The 14,693-nt window shown below is 35.3% G+C and overlaps 1 pseudogene; it reads right to left on the reverse strand.

The window, feature by feature from the left end:
* Positions 1-2,565: 2,565 nt before the first annotated feature.
* LOC115980914 lies at positions 2,566-6,646 on the reverse strand (annotated as a pseudogene).
* Between the last annotated feature and the right edge of the window lie 8,047 nt (positions 6,647-14,693).

Below are 14,693 nucleotides of genomic sequence, written 5' to 3' on the forward strand. Positions count from 1 at the left end.
AAGGTGTATTTATAGGTTGAAACTAGGGTTTTCGAAGTCTTTTCGAGGGTTCTAGACATGGAATTTTGTGACTTGGAAATCAAGCTAAGTACGCAAGTTGAAGCTTGTGTACGCAAGTTCACTTAGAACCTTACTTTCTTGACAACATAGATGCCCCAAATTCAAAGAGTCATAACTCACTCATTTTAAATCCAAATTATGCAAAATTTGTGTTCAAATTGAATCTCAAGATGTCTAATTTTCAATGCGATGTCACAAATTAAAGTTTTATATTATGGTTCAAAATTTATGGACAAAATAGTGAGCAGATGTCATTTTTCAACATCATTTTCAAAAGCAATTTTAAGTGGTTTTGAGTTGTGATTACTTCCGAACTATCAAAATAACTTCAATTACCCTTGGTTGACATATGTTAAGCTCATAATTGGGTCCAGGGACTAAAGGTAATTAACAGTATAAAATGAGGTGTGTACACAATTTAAAACTTTCAATTTACATTCACCCATTCATCTCCTTTATATATTTTTGTTATATTCTTAACCCGTTTATATTAATAATAATAAATAAATAAATAAAAACACAACAACAACAGTGAATAGACACTCAAATTTTACTGCCTCCCCCAAATCAAGTAATGCCAAAACTTTATTCCTCCCTTCACTGTTCAATTAAACCACCTGTAGACACCTCATTTTGTACCCATTTAATAAATGTTAGTCCTCAATCCAAATGATGAGCTTTACATGTCTATAAAAGGTAATTGAAGTTATTTTAATTGTTTGGAAGTAATCACAACTCAAAAGTGCTCAAATTGCTTTGAAAACAATGCTAAAAAATGACATTTGCTCACTATTTTGACCATAACTTTTGATCCACAACAAAGTTATGACCGTTTGAATTTGGGCCAATATAACCTTATGCGTCCAAACTCAAATGCTAGCTAGAGAGACTCTTTTTCACTAAAACTCATCCAAGAACACTCTCGTCTTTGAATCTTTTGCACTCATAGACACCAAGCACATTTTTGGTTCTTCAAAACCTCTCTTTATTACTCATTAGTGCAGAAACTATTGATCTCATTCTAAGACACATTTTTTAAACATTCTTTCTAAAGCTTTTTCAAGGATATCTTTTTATTTTGAGTTGTGATTACCTATAAACTATTGAATCCTTTGATTCCCTTGATTATCATTGAATCTTGTTGTGTAGGTACTAAGGGGCCGATTAAATATCAACCAAGTTGTGTTCCATAAGCAAGGTGAGTCTCTCTTCATGGCTCTTCCTTAATTTAGATTTTTATAACTTGTATTCTTGTTGTTCTTTATTGATTTATATGTTATACATGTTTAGAAATATGATTTGATTTGTTGTGTTTCACCATATTTTGATTGGAGAGTTGAATGATTGGATATATTGATAAGCATGTTTTGATGTGTTAAGTATTGCTATTGTTTTTTGTTAGATCCAATGAATGTTTAGGAATAGATTTTATTTCATTTATCTTTGATATCTTTGTTGTTAACTTAGGTTGTTTAGTTTTGTATTAGAAGTACGCTAGGGTTTGTTAAATTGTTGTTTTGAAACTGTGTCTTTTGGCGTGTATGAGTGCACGTGTTTCATAAACCAAACATCGTACTATTACATTAAGATAATGTGCATCATATTAAGGTCACATTAAAAACATAACACCGTCAAGCCTTGCCTTATTCAGACAATTTGGCATCTTACTCACAACTTTCATCTACACCTATTGTCCACCCACCTAAAATATACAGACCAAATTGACAAATAAAAACAATAGTAATGCTATGGATATAAACAATTTGACAATCATTTTTACACCAAATGAGTTGGCATGTTTTTACTGATTCTCACCTAAGTCCACCATCACTTTTTACTACCACGAACAATCTGCCACAACAATAGGTGTTAAATTTTTTAGATCTCTAGACTTTAAGTAAAAATCTAAACAGAACTAATATTTATTTTTGCCTTCATATTAGATATTGGATCATACGCATTATACTTTGAAGATCGTTTGGTTCACTGTGATGTGCTTATGATATGCCATTAATATGATGCTCATTACCTTAATGTCACGTACTCATGTTAAAGTGTTTGCCATAAGTAATGTAAGATCTCCTCCATTTATAAATGTTATATAATTAAGGTGATGTAATATGTCTTGTAATCTTAAATTACGTTAATGTTAAAAAAATTAAATGAACCAAACACCGTAATTTGACATTAAGGTAATGTGCATCACATCAAAAGTTTCGATAAATACAATAGAAGGCAAGTTTCATCATTTGTTTTAAACTATTTTATGATCTATTATAATTTTTACTTTTTAATATAAAAAAGTTGGTCTTACACGATGTACATTCTGACATGTACCTTAAAATTTTGTTTTATTCATTTACATTTACCATCAATTTTCTTATTCAATTTTGATTATATATTGAAATATTTTCTTTAGTTGCCAGAAAAGCTTCAATAAAATGGTGTATAAATATTATTGGGAAGGAAATTTTCAGGAGAGAGAAAGCTATATTATTCTTCTAGTCAACTTGAAAACAATGTGGCTTCACTGCAATTCATATCAGCTTCAGATGAAAGTTGCAATCTTGCTTTGTTCAAATGCAAATTTAAAGAATCCAACATCATATATATAAGCCTGCCTTCGGATGATCTCTATGTTCAACTGTAAATATATGAGTCTTCCCTTTTACTTGAACGAGGCTTTGTCCAGGAGATTTTCTCACTTACTTAGATTTCATCATTGTTCTTATTGCGGCAACCCCATCCACCTTCCTTTTGATGCATATATGTTAGCCATCTCCTTCATATGGAGCTGCCACCTGGAGCTCCAATTCAAAGAGACGATGTGACACATATTCACCAATCTCTACATTACGGTGAACCTTGCAAGCACCAAGCAATGTACCCCATATACCTGCATCAGGCTTGATAGGCATGAGGTGAATGAACTCCAGTGCTTCCTTTAGTTTTCCTCTTCGTCCAAGAAGATCTACCATACAGGAATAATGGTCTACTCCAGGATTTATATTATATTTTCTAGTCATCATACCAAAGTACTCCCACCCTTTCTCAAGCAAACCTCCATGACTATAAGCTTGAAGAGCAGCAAGAAATGTAATGTGATTTGGTTTCAATCCCAACTCCACCATTTGAGAGAAAAGGTTCAAAGCTTCTGTAAATTCTCCATTTAAAGCACAACCTGCAATCATAGTTGTCCAAGAGACAAGACTTCTCACAGGAATGGCAAAGAAGAGCTCTCGAGCATCATTTATACAACCACACTTCGCATACATGTCAATGAATGCATTGCAAATGATTAGATTATCTTTTAATCCATTTGAAATAGAATAGTTATCAATCCATTTTCCAAGCTCATGTGCCCCTATTTGTCCACAACCTGAGATCAACGAAAGCATGGTAACTAAATCGGGTATATCACCAGCAGCTTCCATGGCATTAAACAAGCTCAATGCCTCATTCATATCCCCTTTTTCAGCATAACCACTAATCATAACAGTCCATGAAACACAAGTTCTATCAGACATGCTGTCAAACAAAAATCTTGCAGAATCCACATCTCCACACTTGGAGTACATAGAGACAAGAGTATTGACCACACATATATAGAGATCACAACCCAATTTGATTCCATGAGAATGAATCAGCATACCTTGAAATAGTGCCTCCGGTTGCACACATGATGAAAGTAGACTAACAATGGTGTGCTTAAATCAGGTCTAAATCCTTCATGCAGCATGCATTTGTAATAATTAACAGCGCCAAAGAAATTCGCAAAATTTGCACACCCTGCAATCATGGAGTTCCAGGAGACAACAGTCCTTGTAAATATGTCAATTTCATTAAATACCACCTCTGCCAACCCCAAGTCACCGCATTTGGCATACGCAGCAATCCAAGTGTTAGCAAGCAGAACATCAACATCTATGCCAATTTGAATTGCAAACGAATGAAGTGATTTCACCAATTTCAAACTCTTTGTATGCAAAACTGCCCGAGTTAACCCCATGACTGTAACCGAGTCAGGCTGAATCCCTGAAAACCTCATATCATGCAAAAGATGTGACACTCTATCAAGAAAACCCGATTGAGCAAACCCATGAAGTATTGCATTCCAAGAAGCCACATCCCTCATGGACATCCTCACAAACAAATTGTACGCATCATCTAACTGATTGCATTTGACATACATGTCAACCATTGCTGTCTGCACAAAGACATCGGACCAAAATGGAGATTTCATGACATGGCTGTGAATGATTTGGGAACATTTGAAATTGGAGACCTTGGTACACGCTTTTGCTAGAAAGGGGAATGTCCAATTGTTTGGTTCCACGCCATTTTGCTTCATTTGACGGAAGAGAGTGAGGGCTTTGTGAGCATAACCATGGTTCACAGCTTCTCTGATGCTGGAGTTCCATTGACTGATGGTTGAGAAATTCAAAAACTGGTTGAGAAAGGGAGTAACAGGATGTTTGACCATTTCTCATTGTTTTGGTGGTGCAGAAAGATTAATGTGGAACACAACTGTGATGATGCACTTTCTCTTGGACCCTGCTTACAGCCATATAATGATAGAATTAAAATGAATTCACATAGATAGAATTCCAATTAAAAGATTTGCAACTTCAATTCACCTGCTTGAAATAAATAGGAAATCAACAAAATTCAAATCAATTAATTACATTTCAACATCAATGCTAACTTTATAAATATACCTTCTGATACTGAAATCAATATAGGTTTTTACAACATACTAATTTTGAAATACTATAATTTCATTAAAAAAAAAGGTCTGTTTGTGTTACTTTATTTATTTATTTATTTTTTTGGGAAGGGGGGGGTGGGGGGGTGGTTTATAGGTGCCCTAGTACTTTTACACAGCTTATTTTTTAAAACAAAAGAATATCTTCTTTGGAAGCCTAAGGTTAAGGCAAAGCCCAAGAACAGGTATCTGTAGTAGTAAATTAGGCTTTTCTATTTCATCTTATGTTTTATTTGGTTATTCTAGAGACAAGTATTTTTGTAATTCTGTAAATGTGTTGGGTATGGGCCATAGTTGTGGGCCTTGGATTTTATTGTATTCAAAAGTCTTATTTAGTTTATGAGACTTTATGTGTGGCCTTTGGCATGATTCAATTAAGGTAGTAGTCCTAATTTTATTAGAAGTTAAGAGTTACCATCTACATAAGTGTGTTATTACAGTCAAGCAAGGAGTGAATCAATAAAATTTGAGTGTTTTTTAGTATTGACGCATGTAACCTCTCTCTCTCTAATGTAAAACCTGGACACACAACCACCCCCCCCCCAAAAACCTTAACCCACCACAAGCACATACAGACAACTCCCCAATTTGTTCTACATCAATTTGATACTAGATCCAAAATCATACTACAAGTTCTCTGCTGAAATTTTTTTCCCACCAACTACTCAACAAATTTCTCATCCAAGATAATAGTAACTCAAAGAATTGGATTCCAGAATTAAGCCTTTTGCTAAGACTATTAAGCTACAAAGAAGTCTTTGAATAAGTCGAACAAGAAGGTGAATTCAATAAAATACTCAAAAGAATTATCCACTATGAAACAAAGTTTGGATAGGCTGTCAGCCATTGTTCTCGATAAAATTTATGTTGAAACCACCATTGATCAAGACCCTAAATCATTAAAATAATGTTCAGGTTCTGCCCATATGTTTCCCTCAAGCTCAATGTCTTTTTCTTCCTTAAATTCCTATGGACCAAGCACTAGCCAGGTGCCCCCACAGCAAACAAAATCCAATGTTGGGTTTGCACATTAAGATGCTGGCTTTATGAAAAGAATCAGCCTTATCATCCACCATTACTCCGGTCTCAAGAAGAAGATTGGTTGATATGGATAGGTATATTAAATTAGAAGTTAGTGATATATATATTTTCCATTCATCCTCCATTACAACCGATGAACTTTGTCACAAGTCACAACACTCTACGATGCATAATCAGTGACTGGAAGATAGACTGGTGTGAAAACTGTGACCCAAGAGGACCCAAGATTATTTGGATCCTCAACAGTGAATCTCATGGTGAATATTTAACTATGGATACATTCTCTTCACTAAGGGACTTATCTTGGAGTGACCACTTACTTTTACAAATGATAAAATTTAAGAAAAATTCTTAAAAACTATATTAATCCACAAAAATCACAAAGATAGCTATCAAAGTTTAGCGACATCACATGAAGCTAGAACAAGGACGCTGATAATACGCCTCATCTCATCCAACCCAAAATCTTCTTCTCTCATTATCTGTAGACTTAGCAAGGACAACATTTAGACATCAATTATGCAAAGAGAGTTGTTCCTTTTAGAAAGCAAAGTGTGCTTCTTCTTTATAAAGTATCACCGCCATACAGCGGAAGAGAGAAATAAGTTTCTCATAATCAAGCAATCGGCAAACAACATCAGATATGTCGAAAAGAGACCAAATTAAAAATAAACAGAGAGAGATAGAATTTTACTTGTACGGACTTGTATGTAACCACACGGCAGATCAGCGACAAGAACGTGGCGGCCAACACCAGTGCTGTAGTGTGGGTGAGTCACTTCAAAGCTGTTGCCCATGGCTTTCTATTAGTTGAATATTTTGTACTTTTGAAGTCCTATTAGTTTAGGCAGTGGCAGAGCCCATCAATTTGGTGCGAAGTCTTGTCTTGCAAGTAGTTCTTTTCAAGATAGTTTGTATTCTCACAAACAAATTGGCGACCACAGTGGGAGTACATGCCAATCCTTATAAGAAAAATGAGGAATAATAGCAATGAGAATAATTTTGGTTCTTCTAATTCTATAGAACCAAATTTTTTAGAGGTAATCTATAAGGTTGAATTTAATCAACCATGTGTTGGCTTTATTCCATGACAAATTTGCTTGTAATATAGCACTTAGAAACCTTGTATTTAGGTGGGAATTATGTAAGGGTAGTGTGTGAGAGAGTGTGAAGAAATGCTCAAGACAGTGCAGTGAAGCAAAGACTCGCGGCTAGGACTCGCGGGTGGCTCGCGGCTTGCAAGCCGCCAAAAGTTGCTCATGTGCAGAGCATGCAGGGAAGTTGAACAATCACGCCACCTGGAGCACTACACAACAAAAATCCAGACTGGCCATTAAGTTAGCTCACGACTTAAACTCACGACTCAGTCAAGTCGCGAGGTCAAGTCGCCAGCCAGCCCTGTTTTTGGAAAAACTGACTCTTCGTATTCCATTCTCACACCAGTATAAATACCCCTCATTCCCACAAGATATGGGTGGCTATTCAGAAAGAAAAACCCTAAGAGAGGTTTCTTAAAAACACCCACCCAATTAGAGAGAGCTACTCATTCTTAGAGAGAAATCTTTGTAGTCTCTTCTCATTCCCTCTCTCATTGTCATACCTATTGAGAGGAGATTTCTATCCAAACACTACCCATACCCATTTAGAGTATTGAGTGTTTTTGGAGTTTTGGGAAGCATTGGAAGATGCCAAGGATGGCAGATGCTATGGTCAAGTAGCGGAATCCGGGAAGCTAGAAAAGAAAAAGGTTCGGCGCAACCTCATTGGAGCAAGAAGCTTGGAGGGCTTAGGTACATCGGGTAGATTAGGCTTGGAAGGTCTATTGCTGTTCATGTATCCCAACTACATTTTCTAGTGGATTATTGACCGCTTGGAGGGCGGCGGAGAGGTTTTACGCCGAGGGCTTTGGTTTCCTCTTCGATAACACATCGTGTGTTGTCCTTGTGTTTGCATCTCTCTTCCCTTTATCTTTGCCTTTTATTTTCTGCTGTGGATGTGATTTATAATTGGCTTAGATTGATTTCCAATTCTGTTTATAGCTTATGTTCATTTTCCGCACACTAGTTGTTTGTCATAAAGCTTGAATTGATTATTTTGTATTTGGGGGTCTAAACGTTCAAGGGTGTTTATACACGTTTTTGAACTTTCATAATCCTAAGACAATTTAATCAAATGAAAGATGATTTAGTTGCACGTTTTGACTGCATGAGTGATGAGATGAAACTACTTAAAGAAAACCAACATCTAGTTCATCGAATCATTGTTGCAATTGGCAAAGATAGACCCTTAAATCAGCCAAACGTAGGAGCAAATAATGACTTTGTTGGTGGAATGGGTTCAAGAGTGAATAATAATCCTTTATTTGAGAATTTCCAAAATATGGAAATTCCTTTAGGATTAGGAAACACCCCTTTTACTGAGAATTCCCCAAGAATGGAGAGTATCCTTCATTTGATTAACCCACCAAGAACAGAAAATGTTCTTCATATTGAAAATTCTCACAGAAATGAGAATAATGATCATGTGACTATGAATGTTCCAATAAGAACAGAAAATGCTCTTCGTGGAAATAACCATCGCATGAGAAACAATCATTGCAATGGAGTTCCTCAAAGGAATACTAATAACCTAGGAGTAGAAATCCCTTTAGGTGACATTGATTTCCCTAGGAATGAAGAAAACCCATAATTATTTATAGATAATGGGTTTGACAATGGTCAAGAGAATGAACTTGGGCATGAAATGGCTCAATTTCAGCAATATCCAAGAAGGGATGATGCTAATAGAAACAGAGCAAATCCTAGATTTGCACAGCGAAAGCAAAGGGCTAAAAACAATAGAATGGAATTGGAAAGAAATAATCATCATAATGATCGATTTGAAATTGAACAAAATAATTTAGAATGAAATCAAGTAGAGGCGCATAATTATAATGGTCATAATGATGAAGTCCACAATAGAATGGACCAAATCTTAGAAATCTTGGAACACATACATGGTCCAGTATTTCGAAGACATCGGCCAATTTATAGGAAGCCATATCCAGAGTGGATTGATAGAGAACCATATCCAGAGTGGATTGATAGAGAACCATATCCAAGAGGGTTTAGAATCCCAGAATTTTCTACATTTTCTAGAGAAGATGACAAGACTGTACTAGAACATATGTCCAGATTCACAATATAGTGTGGAGAGGCCTCAAACAATGAAAATTATAAAATGAAGTTATTCCCAAGCTCTTTGACTAGACAAGCATTTGCTTGGTATTCATCTTTACCTCCTAATTCTCTAAATCCATGGGCTGAATTAGAGGACAAATTCCAAACACATTTCTCTTGCACAGATTTGAGAGTGTCAATTGCTGATTTGGCAAGATTAAGACAAAGGCCAAATGAAACTGTAGAGCAGTTTATTATGCGGTTTAAAAGAGCCCGCATGTGTTGTCAAATTGTTCTCCCAGAGAGAGAATATGTCAAGTTCGCTATGGATGGTTTAGATTTCGAATTTAGAAAAAAATTCGAATGGGTGACATTCTTTGATCTGTATGAATTGTCTGATAGGGCTTCTAGGTATGAGAGTCTCATTAAAGAAGAAAGAAACAGGAATAATTCTACATATGGGACTTATTTTCATGACCCTAACTATGAAGTAGACATTGCAGAATTTATAGGTCATAATCCCCAAGTATGTGATGTACTAGATAAGAAAAACATTAAGGCTAAGTTAGCGTATAAACTTTTAGCACCTATAAGAGATTACTCATTTGACATAAAGAAGTCTAATGAAATTTTTAATTGGTTGTTAGAAGCCAAGTTGATAAAGTTGGTAGGCAGACACAAAATACCAGCCATGGCAAAAACATGTGGTAGGGATTACTGTAAATGGCATAATGCATTTACACATCAAACAAAAGATTGTGTAACCTTTAGGAATGTTATTCAAGATAAAATTGAAAGAGGAATCTTGTAATTCCCTAAAAAGCCTAAAGAAGAAATGAAAGCAAATATTGATCCCTTCCCGCCTTTGCATGATTTAAATATGATTTCAGCTGATTTTGAATCTTTGATTAGTAGTTTCAAAAATGATGAGAATCCAAAATGTAATGTATATCAATGTGTTAATGTGCAAGGTAAACAATCATTGCACCTCACTCAAGGGATGAAGAGACTGAAAATCAAGGAAGGATCTTCCATGAGAGTAAATAAATATGGCTCGCATGGTAAAGAAAACTTCTTTCAGGGCAAGAATGTCCAAACAAATAAGGGAAAGGCTAATATGGTAGAACAACCAAGGCCTACAACTTATAAAGAAGCATTACAAAAGCATAATTCTTTTTCAGATGATCAAGTTTTTGATTCTAATGAAGGTGATTGCTTGTGTGAGTGGTAGAGTCACATAATGGCACGAGTTTTTGGAAAAGTGGCTGTTGGGATAAAATCTCCTCTAAGTGATACTAATTTTGGGCCAATTGTTGAACCTAAAAAAGTTGAATCAGTGTTTTCAAGAGTAGGAAAGCCAAAACATCTTCGCACCTTCAAACCTCCAATAGGGGAGCCTAATAAATGGTACTCCATGGAATCTGTTAGTGTTAAACCACCACAAAAGCATCATTTTAAATATGGATATAACCCATATTTCCCACAAATGAAAAGAACACAAAGGAGACGTTGGCTTAGATAGCAAATGTATAAGTCTCAAGAGCCAAGACAAACTCCTGAAATTTCTAATGATGCACCACTTAACAAGGTGAAGGCAATTAAAGTTGAAATACAACAAAAAGGAGGCATATTAACTCCTAAATATGTGAAGACGTCACCAAGTGCTATTCGGTTGATAGGGAAATGAAACAAGTATGCAAAGAACCAAAAGTGACAATAATATGCAGCAAAGAATGTTTGAATCAAAGCAACTCGCACAAAGTGAAATGGTTTAGGATTTACCTAAAATAGAGAACCAAGAACTAGTGCAACAAGATCACAAGAAATTAAAGAGATGTACAAGTGATTTGTGGTCTAATCAAATGGATGATAACACAATCACTGTATAGATTGCAAGAAGGCCACAAAACAAAATAAAAGGAAAAGAAATATTGAAAGAAAGAGAGATGCAAGAGGAGAGATTGGCTGAATCAGAAACTGAAAAAAAAAGCGAAGGTATAATCAATTCGATCATTCCATTTTAGGAGATTGAAGGAAATGAGTTTTTGGAGGAACTTGGAGATATTGAAGGCTAGGATGATTTGGAAGCATTCAATGAGTTTGAAGAGGAACTCGAATTGGAACAAAAAAAAGAAAATTCCAGTAATATGGAATGTAATCTGAGCACATTACCAATAGAGTTCATGGCAAAACAGAACATTACCAAAGATGGAGAGCATAGTTCTAAAAGCTCAAATGCTCAGGGGGCATGTCATATCCTATTAACAGATGAAGAGATGGAGAATTTAGAACCTAAAGCAGAGGCGGAGCTGGAATTCCCACCAGGTAAAATTATCTTTGAGAAACCATCTAAAAGAATGTCACTGCATTTAAAGTTATTCATTAAAGTTCACATGGATGGAATACCTATTGATAGAGTTTTAGTAGATATTGGTGCTACAGTTAATATTTTGCCTTGGGGAATGTTGAAAAAAAATCAATGAAATAGAGGCAAATTTAATTCAGTTAGATGTTTTAGTCAGTGGTTTTGTTGGCGAATCTACTAAGACTAGAGGTATTATACCTATAGAACTAAAGGTAGGGAATAAAATTACAAATGTTGCCTTCTTTGTTGTTCATACTAAGGTAGCTTATAATGCTTTGCTAGGAAAGGAATGAATACATTCAAATTGGGTGATACCTTCCTTCCTACATCAATCTCTAATGTTTTGGAATGATGATAATTTTGTTGAGACAGTGAAGGCTGATAATAGGCCATTTAAAGCATGTAATAATACAATTGATGCTCAATTATATAACAAAAATGTTGGCATTTTGAAACTGACGAGATTTGATTATAATGGCAATCCAACAAGAGTGGAAATGGCTGGAGAACAACCATGTTCTGCTGGAGAAGATATTACTAACCAAGAAATTGGCAAGGAATGGTTTGACAACAACATCGTAGAGCCATAAATGCCAAATATAGTTAAGGAGCCTGTTAGTGATGAGTAGTTCACTTACTCCAAGGAAATTAAGGGCCATTAAACTGGTTGAAGACAAAATAATAAGTTACACTATTGAGAATAAAATAGAACAAACCACAAAGTATGTTATTGGCAAAAAATGTATTGGAAGAAGAAAGAGATATTGGAAAACAAGTTAAAATTGGCTTAAATTCTCTAAGTAAAGCTCCTATCCAAATGGATGACTTGAAAGTAGAAGTTCAAGACCCTTTGATAGAAGTGAATCTTGGAACTAAAGAAGAAAAGAAAGTAACATATATTAGTAGTCACCTTACACAAGAACAATTCAATGAAGTGCTGGCTGTGATGAAGAGGTTTAAGGATTGCTTTGCATGGGATTACACTAAATTGCCAGGTTTGGACAAAACACTAGTAGAGCATAGACTTCCAATCAAGAAAGAGCACATTCCACACCAGCAACCTCCTCGCAGGATGGCAAATGAGGTTATTTTGAAAGTGAAAGAAGAAATCCAAAGACTATTGCAAGTAGGATTCATAAGGCCAACCAGGTATGTAGAATGGCTTTCTAATATAGTTCTAGTTCTTAATAAAAATGGCAAATTATGTGTATGCATAGATTTTAGGAACTTAAATACAACAACACCCAAAGATGAGTATCCTATGCCAATTGTAGATGTATTGGTAGATGGAGTGGCAGGACAGAAACTATTGTCTTTTATGGATGGGCATTCAGGTTATAACCAAGTCTTCATTGCAGAAGAGGATGTCCACAAAACTGCCTTCAGATGTCCAGGTTCTATTGGAACATTTGAATGGGTAGTAATGCCATTTGGCTTAAAAAATGCTGGTACGACTTATTAGCGAGCCATGAATTTAATTTTCCATGATATAATTGGAAAGTTTATGGAAGTTTATATAGATGATGTGGTGTTTAAATCTCAAGACTTTAATACCCATCTAAAAAACTTAGAGAAAGACTTTTTGAGGATAAGGAAACATAAATTAAAAATGAATCCTCTTAAATGTGCCTTTGGGGTGCAAGCAAGAAATTTTTTGGGTTTTCTAGTGCATAATAGAGGAATTGAGATAGACCAAAACAAGGCCAAGGCAATCATGCAGGCTAAACCTCCTTCCAATGAAAAAGGAATACAAAGGTTCTTGGGCCAAGTTAATTTTTTAAGAAGGTTTATTTCTAATGTTGCAAGTAAAACCAAAGTGTTTTCCTCTTTATTAAGGTTGAAAGACCATCAAGATTTTACTTGGAATGAAGAGCACCAGTTGGCCTTTGACAAAATTAAAAGATATTTGTCCACACCACTAGTGTTGATTCCTCCAAGAAGTGGGAAACCTTTAAAGTTATATATATTTGCAACCCAAGATTCTATTGGAAGTTTGCTGGCTTAGGACAATGATAAGGGCCTTGAACAGGTTGTTTTTTTTTTAGTAGATTATTAAATAAAGCAGAATTAAATTATTCAATGATTGAAAAACTATGTTTGGTTTTGTATTTTACTGCTACTAAGCTAAGACATTATATGCTTTCTCACATAACTTATATTATCGCACAGACAAATATATGCTATCTAGACCTATTTTGCTTGGAAATTAAATTTTGATGGTTGACGTACCACATATGGGGCAGGTGTTGGTGTGATTTAGAATCTCCAATGGGGATTAAAACCCAAATGGCCTTTAAGTTAGAAGGAAATTATTCTAACAATCAAATTGAGTATGAGGCTCTAATCATTGGGTTAGAGATATTATTGGAAATGGGAATAAAAAGCGTAGAGGTTCATGGTGATTTGCAATTAGTAATTAGGCAACTCACTGGTGATTATAAATGTTACAACTCATCCATTGCACCTTACTTTGTGGCTGCAAGACAGCTGCTAGAACAGTTTAGCAATGCTAAGTTAAACCATGTCCCTAGAAGTAAAAATGAGGAAGTCAATCGCATGGCATAGAGTGCTTCTGGACATAAAGAGACCAATCAAGTTGCACTAAGTCCCCCAATTTTAAGTAAGAGCCTAAGAGGATACTCCCATTAGTTATTGATAGGGAATTAGGGACCCAGGTTTTTCATCTTGATACCCAAGTTAATGATTGGAGAAACCCAATCATTGATTACTTGAAAAACCCAAGTGGTTGTACAAATAATGCTTTAAAACTTAAAGCTAGAAAATTTGTTTTAATGGGAGACCAAGATGAAACTTTATTCAAAAGAGGAGTTGATGGCATCCTATTAAAATGCTGAAATGCATTAGTGATGATGAATCAAAGCAAATCTTAGCAGAAGTCCATGAAGGCATATGTGGTTCACACCAATTAGGCATAAAAATGAAATGGTTGATACACAGATATGGTTATTATTGGCCGAGTGTATTGAAAGATTGCATTAAATATGCACAAGGTTGTGTGGAATGCCAAAAACATGGTCCAATTCCTAGGATTCCTACTTCAGATTTTCATGTGATAATAAAACCATGGCCCTTTAGAGGATGGGCAATGGATTTAATTGGAAAAATCATACCAATCTCAAGAAAGAAAAACTACTTCATAATCGTTGCAACAGACTACTTTACAAAGTGGGCTGAAGCAAAACCTTATAAGGAAGTGAGTGAGTTTGATGTTATTCAATTTATAAAAGAAATGATAGTCCATAGGTTTGGAATTCCTCAATCTATAATAGTGGACAATGGAACC

This window comes from Quercus lobata, chromosome 3 (genome assembly GCF_001633185.2).
Source record: "Quercus lobata isolate SW786 chromosome 3, ValleyOak3.0 Primary Assembly, whole genome shotgun sequence".
Taxonomy (NCBI): domain Eukaryota; kingdom Viridiplantae; phylum Streptophyta; class Magnoliopsida; order Fagales; family Fagaceae; genus Quercus; species Quercus lobata.